The sequence below is a fragment of the Convolutriloba macropyga genome, chromosome 8 (assembly GCF_964194025.1).
Source record: "Convolutriloba macropyga chromosome 8, txConMacr16.3, whole genome shotgun sequence".
Classification (NCBI taxonomy): domain Eukaryota; kingdom Metazoa; phylum Xenacoelomorpha; order Acoela; family Convolutidae; genus Convolutriloba; species Convolutriloba macropyga.
The window spans coordinates 35,623,488-35,631,233 of NC_134475.1; positions in this window are offsets into that span (position 1 = coordinate 35,623,488).

Consider the following 7,746-nt stretch of genomic DNA (forward strand, 5'->3'; position numbering starts at 1 on the left):
TTGAGTATGAACGATATTGATGTGCTACGCTTTGCTAATCAGATGATCTAACATTTCATAATTAACTTTTGTTGTCCTCAGAGACAACAACAGAACACACTTGTTAATTCATAGATTTCAATTCCAATATAAATTTTATCAAAATCAAACTATTATCAACATGCGAAAAACCATAGCCGCTATTTAATATATCAAGTATCAAGAAAGCCCACCGTACATACCACCATTATAAAAACTGTAAAATCTATCAATCGTACCAGTAGGCAAAATCGTACAAGTTTGAGTTTGGCAATTTTAGCTTACACTTTGAAACAATCAGATTGTGCTGGTAGTTGTAACTGACTGCTTAATGAACTTTTCCCACCACATCGCCATAATGCACTATGTGAGAAGACCAGTAAGCGGTAGAAAACAAGTGAAGATACATGGTATTGTATATAGTTTAGAAGAAGTATCCTTGGCGGACTGCGGTAGTTGATCAACAGCAGCAAAGAAATGGTACAGAAATTGTTGTATTTTGCAATGATCTTCATTTTTGTGCTGGCTCTTGCGAAGTTTTTTCCAAGCTTAGAATCAAATTGCGGCTAATCATTGCAAATGAAATGTCAAAACAGTTTTTGGAATTTTCAAAAATATTCAGGTGTACGTTCAAACATTTTCGTTAGCTATTTAATACCCTTTATCACTCTCTGAGGCTTTTTATTTTTTGATTCTGCAGCTGCGACTTTGACCATTCGTTTCTAAGCTGGAACCAGGCTGGAACTTCCTTCTACCAGAGCTGCTCTGCTCGTTCACAAACTTTCAGAGATTTATTCTTCTGATAGCATCAATATTTTCTCCCATTTGCTCCAATTCGTGTCTAAAGTGAGTGAGCTTTGATTGAAAGGAAATTCGTTGTCTCCGTTTTCTTTTTTGAAAAGTTTCCGCGATATAAATTTTCCTGCTTTATCACATGTTTTCACACAGGCAACTACATATCGTTTTTTAGAACGCGCTATTTTGTGATAGAAAATCAATGTAGTCTTGAGACGACGACATACTATTTTCTTTTTTCAGACACAAACTCAAGTTTGTGACCACACTTTGTCTGAAAATGAAGCAACACTTGTTCAAACATGTGCAAAGCTTAAACTCGACTGACCAATCAGAGAAGCCGAGACAACCACACTCAAATGCTTATGGTAATAAAAGACACATGTTGGCACATGTAGAAGACACAAAAATTCCTAAAAATCGGCAACCAATCACAAACGCCGAGACCAAAACATGCCAAAACAAAAATCAAAAGCCTATGTTCTCACATGCACCAGACAAAAATTTTTCACCCCGCTTTCAATCAAAAAAGGTCGGCAACCTAAATCCAGATTTAATGAAAATAGACGAACACTGTAAACACGCAGCTAATTTTTTTTTGTTAGTGCTATGAAACTAAAAGGAGAGCAAAATTGTTTAATGAAGTAAAGACAAAAATAGAATTTCTTTCACAAAAAAGAGAAATAATTTTTAGAGTATATAAGGAAAAGCATTCTGCTTATTCTATCAATTCAAGTTAAGCAGTAATGTTCAGTCGGACATTAGTTTTTCCCGTTAAAATTTTGTCCTTTTTTGTAATTTTCCCCAAGTTCTACAGTATATAACGTGCTCACATTTGCATTATCCCTCAAACATCTTGTATTACAAAATTAACCCGCCTACACTTGTTTTCATTCACAATGTAAAATAATTTTTGCAAAATTAGAATTGCTTTTTGGGGAAGCTTTTTGCATAAAATTGTCCAAAAAAAACGTTTTCTACTCTGAAAATAAACAATTTTTTCCTCGATTTTAACTCTCCCGTCATTTAAACCTGTATATGAATTGCTTTACCGCACAACCTAAAAACTTTTTTCTTACTTTTTTGGAACATTTCATATAATTTTGGGCATTTATTTTGTCCATTTCATACGTATATTTCTTCCTTGTTATCTGCAAAGTTGCATTCTTTTCACCTCTGACGCTGCAAATTTCATACTAGACAAAATAACTCTCAATCTGAAGCCCTGTCACTTAAATTCTATTGGTTTTGCTAATCTGCCCACACTCACTAATCTTGGATAACATATGGTCAATAAAAATAACAAATTGAAACCAGATGTTGGATCTAAACCACCAACATTTGACTCCATTTCCTTTTACTGTCGATATATTACAGAAAATTTTTCAAGAGTTTGAAATAAAGAAAAGTTAAGTCAATTATATGTCATCAAAAAGCCCATGAATAGTCTTTTTTGACTAATAAAGGGTTCAAAAATTTTTAAACTTGAAAATCAACTTTATGTACCCCCAGTAATTGTAAAATTTTTACAAGTTTTTCAATAATTCTAAAAAACTGTGAAATTCTAACAAGTTTTCATCCCCCGCACAAAATAGCTGGAAACAATATAAGTTTTGCCACCAAACTAATTTGGCAAGTTTTAATTCCCCGCAAATTTTAGAAAATTTTACAAGTTTTTGTCCCTCCGGCAATATTGAGAGAGAAAATTTTTCGACCTAAAAAAAGTACCGCTCGATTCGTCACGGGGGACTCCCCCCGTGACAAAACGTTATGCACGATTCATCACGGGGAGACGTCACCCCACTTGACATTACGGGCATTTTATTATACTACTATATATCAGTACTAATTCAGAGCTGTGATCATGTCACTTTTTGCAACTGTAACTATAAATGCTAGTCTTGGCCAGGACGTGCAAGTCTAAATGCAATTCGCGGCCAAAATGACGTCAAAGATAGTTGAAAAACGTCAAAAATAGCCGGAAAAAATGTCCAAAATAGTCGAAAAACGTCAACTTGCAAGTTTAATCCAAGCATTGGCAAAGACTTGTCAGACTTGCAGACTTGTTTTTAGACGTGCACAGTACTGGTATGTGCTTGTAGACTTGCATTTAGACTGGCCCAGTATTGATCGTGACATTTTGTTCAGTCCGGGTAGTGTTTGTCGCTCAAAATGCAACAGTTTTGATACTTTTCATTCACAAGGTGACCATTATAAAGCATCTTTTAACTGCAAAGGAAAAACTTAAAATTACCAAGATACAAACAATTATTACGGGAATTAGCTTTTTGTATCCAAGCAAAATAGTTCATAGGTAAACTTAACGATATGTATTCCAGCTTTGAAAGAAATTAGTTCCAGTTTCTCATTTTTTTTCGCGTTTTTGAGTCCGTAGAGAAATGGACTTTTCTTGATAGGAAACTTGTTATAGTGCTTGTAATTCCGGAACTTACGTTGATTTCTGCTAGAAGACTTCGCCAAAATGAACCAACTATTGCTGGTTGTGTTGATACTAAGCAATTTCTTGACAAATACAGTTGTTAGCCCCGCCGAAAAAGTGATTCAAGTGGAAATTGGAAACTATTTCACTTGGCAAAAACTTTTACAACAGATGTTTTTTCCCATCAAGAGCTTTTTGAAATTGCAAATTGTAGTTTTGTTCGCTTTAGTCTACAAAGCTACTTCAACCAACAGTTTCTAGCTTTTTTTGACAATTTTCTGATTTGGTTATTTGCGTAAATTTCACTGCGTTCAATTTTTCATGAATTGGGGAGAAGGCAATTTTTTTCACCTCGCGGTAAGCATTTTAGTTGTCCGGTAAATTGCTAATGGATTTCCCATTTGTCCAAAACCCGTGAATTATCCTTCCAAAAATTGGGCCAATTTTTCCTGCGCTCTGCAATAAAAAAAACAAATTTCCTGGCAACCTTGTATGCATATTGGATATTTAATGGTCAGCGACGGCCTTTTCTTAACTCCATCCGCTGATCCACACTCCAGTTTCATACCTATACATGGTCATCTATTGGTACCCATGGCCTTTTCATTGCCAATACTCAATGCACAATACTCAATACACAATACTTTTCATGGGTTTTTAAATCAAACTGGTTTTTGCCCACGCATTGTAAGCCCCCACTTGTTTCGGTCAAGACGTGGTCGACCCCGACCGTAATTGGTCAACGCATGATCGAAATAATTAAAGTTGACACAATCCCAGGTTTAGTTGCGCGACCCTAGATCGCTCTGATCAGACCATTTGGGTCGCACACTGGTATGGCGTGGTGCGACAGTAGTGGACAAAACAAGGCTACCAGCCACCAGCCAACTTGTTCCATTTTCCCTCGTAAAAACTCGGGAAATGGACCAAGCCGTCTGCTAACTGGTAGCCTCGTTTGATCCACTACTATAAGCACAGTCAAAAATAAAAATTAGCCAAAAATAAGCCAAAACCCGCGTGCTTACGCACACCATGCGCACGCGCTCAGTTGCGCATAGTTTCCTACTCATAATAATGCGCAAGTCTGCGGATACGCGCTTATCTCTTAATTTTTTCAAAATTTTTATTATAATTATATTTCTAGCTTATAATTTTATTAAAGATAAGGCTTGAGGTAAGGCTCTGAGATAAGGCTTATCAGGGAACCTGCTTCGCAGATAATATTTAGTAAACTACTTTTCTAATAATTTATCTATATCTATACATTTGGCTTTCAATTTACAATATAATAGATAATATTTATAACACTCTGATTCTTCTTTTATTTCCTTATCAGTTGAGCTGCTTCGTAGATTAATGCCCCCCGGCCATATCTATATCTTTTTTTATCTTTATATCATTTTATATGGCTCCTTAACCCATAAAAGCTAATTATTGAAGGGCGATATTCAAATTTAACCTTAGTTGAATTGCATTCTTTACATATTGCGCTCTTTTTATCAAAACATGTTATTTGTTTTATAACTCAGATTAGAATTAGAATTAGAATTAGAATTATAATCAGTGAACTGCTTCGTAGATTAGAATCAGAATTAGGATTAGAGTTAGAGCTAGAGCTAAAGATAGAACTAGAGCTAGAGCTAGAGCTAGAACAATTTGAAGCAGTACCCCTTAACTTAGAAGAAATTTCTTCCACACAATTACCACTTATTGTTTGATTTCTACATGCACACTTACTAACTTCATCTTTAGGCTCTATTTTATAATGAAAAAGCATAATGTGCGGGGTTCCGAATCCATAATTATAATCTAAACTTTTCATATGCAATATTTTTAAGTAATTAAAAAGTTTATATTTAGTTATAGTTTCAATTACTCATGTATTTATTTAATTTTAAAATTATACTTATATTTATATTTATAATTATACTTATATTTAAAATTATATTTATTTATTTATAATTATTTATTTATTTAATTTTAAATATTTTTACAGTTTTATATTTATATTTATTTATTTATTAACTCTTACAACTAATCAAAATTTAAATTATAATATAATTAAATTTATAATTATTTATAACTAGCTATAATTTTAATTAAACTTCTAGAATGATCTTTAGAGAAGGCAAAAATACCTAAGACTTCCATGCCAAGCTCATTAAGAGTATTATATTTATATCTTTTATCTAAAATTTTTTCATTACCCAACCCAGTTTCATCTCTAAGAAAATTTAGAAATTCATCTTTGAAATTTCGATTATTTTCATATAAATCATTTAAATCATCTCCACCCTTTCCGTTTAGAGATTCCGTCTCTTCTTCAATATAATCTTCTTGTTGATTGGTATTACTATACAAAGAAGAAGCTCTATCTTGATCATGGGACTTCGTCCATGCTTCGCCATACTCTTGATATGAAGGTGGTTACCCATCCTCGCCCCAAGCATAGTTCAATATTGTACGCGTTCTATTTATCATATGGCTTGCATGTGCTGTCACTTGTGCTGCATTTCTTACTGTTGTATCGGGTTTAATACAATTATAGGTCATAAATAGTGCACCCAATCCCCCTGTTATACCCCCTATATGCTTTGTCCAATTAAAAACAATCTTTTTGTTTGTTAGAATATCTTTCTGAATTTAGATATTGTTTAAAATAAGAAGTTTATTAAAATAGAACTGATAGTTATCTGTATTAATAACGGCTCTATCTGTAGCATTAATCAATAGTGTTTCATATAAGCTATAAGTTTATCTATCGCTGTACTCTCTAGTTCATCTTTTAAACTGAGAGCTTTAAGGTCTAGGAAACCAATTCTCGAGTCATATATCATAGTTCTATTTCTATCAATAATAAAAAAAGTTTCCTCTTTCTTATTATACTTAATCATGGCATAACGAATTCCATCATCTGTTCCATTTGTCCAATTATAATAACTATTATTTAAAAATTATTGAATTATACCATGGAAGTCATGGTTGCATTCATATGTTGTATTATAATTCTTAAATAGATCGGCGCCATTAAAAGTTGTTAGATAAATAGTATCACAATTCATTCTAGCCATATTTTCTATCTGAGCTAATTTATGACACATTACAATCATTTAATTATTTTTATTTCTTCCTTCTGTAAAAAAAACAAAACTATATCCTTATTAAACTTATCACCCATATCATCAAGAACAATTACACTGTTTGGGAATTTGAGTATATTTTTCGTTTTGATCATATTTATATCACACATTTCAAATCCACCATAGGGAACGCCAGTCTTGGGATCAATCCAATCCTTTTCATCCTTACATACTATGATTATTTGTTTTTGCTCTTGTCCCATCATAGACTTTTGATCTTGAGTTTGATTCTGATTTTGATTCTGATCTTGATTTTGATTCTGATCTTGATTTTGAATCTGATCTTGATTTTGATTCTGATCTTAATTTTGATTCTGATCTTGATTTTGATCTAAGTGTAACTTTAAATATTGTTTATTAAAATAAATTTTTCCCTTACCAGTAGCAACATGCAATGTTGTCTTTTCAATTTCAAATTTAACTAATCTTCTATTCATAAACCCGCCGATGCTTTCTTCTAGTTTTGTATATGTACTTGGCAAGTCATAATACATTATAAAACAAACAAAAGCTACTAACACAAGAATAAAAATTAAGGGACCGTTCCCCGTTTTTATATGTTGAATATAGTCCATATAGTCTTCGACCATCCGTGAAACCGCTTCGCCGATGCTTTCACATAGCTAAACATTCATATTTATTATATAAAAAAAATGCTTATCCTAAGTTTTAAAGATTTCAATAATGAATTTGGTGTTGATAATGAACCAATGAGTAATATCAGAATAAAAGATATAGGTAAAAATATAAGTCTAACCGCAATAGAAATAGTAATGAGAGATGGGAAACCAGAAATGATCAATGAAACCAACTTCAACATTATTGTTAATTTACATCCGACTGATGGTACTCACTGGGTTTTAGTTATAAGAAGGGGAGGTGGAAATGTTTATTACTCTGACAGTTTTGGTGTTGAGACTCCACCACTATTCTTAAAAGATTATGTTCATCTAGGCTCTAATGAAAGACTACAGGAATATGATGAATCTTATTGTGGTGCATATTGTTTATATATGATCTATCTTATTGATAGAAGATTTACAATAGAGTTTGCTTTGGATATTCTAGTTAGTAAAGTTAAATGTCCGAAGATGTATGATAAGTGTTTTTGCTTTAGTTGTAAAGTTAAAGGTAAAGTTGAAGTTAATATCAATCAGGGAACCTGCTTCTCAGATTATAATGTTAATGATAATGGTAATGATAAAGTTAATGACAATGACAATCAGGGAACCTGCTTTGCAGATGAGAAACAAGAATCCTCCTTATCAGAAGAAGATGACAAAGTATGGTCGAAGGCTCGTGATTCCCCCACCACACGAAGAGATAAGCCTTGTTCACAATGTGGATGTGGTG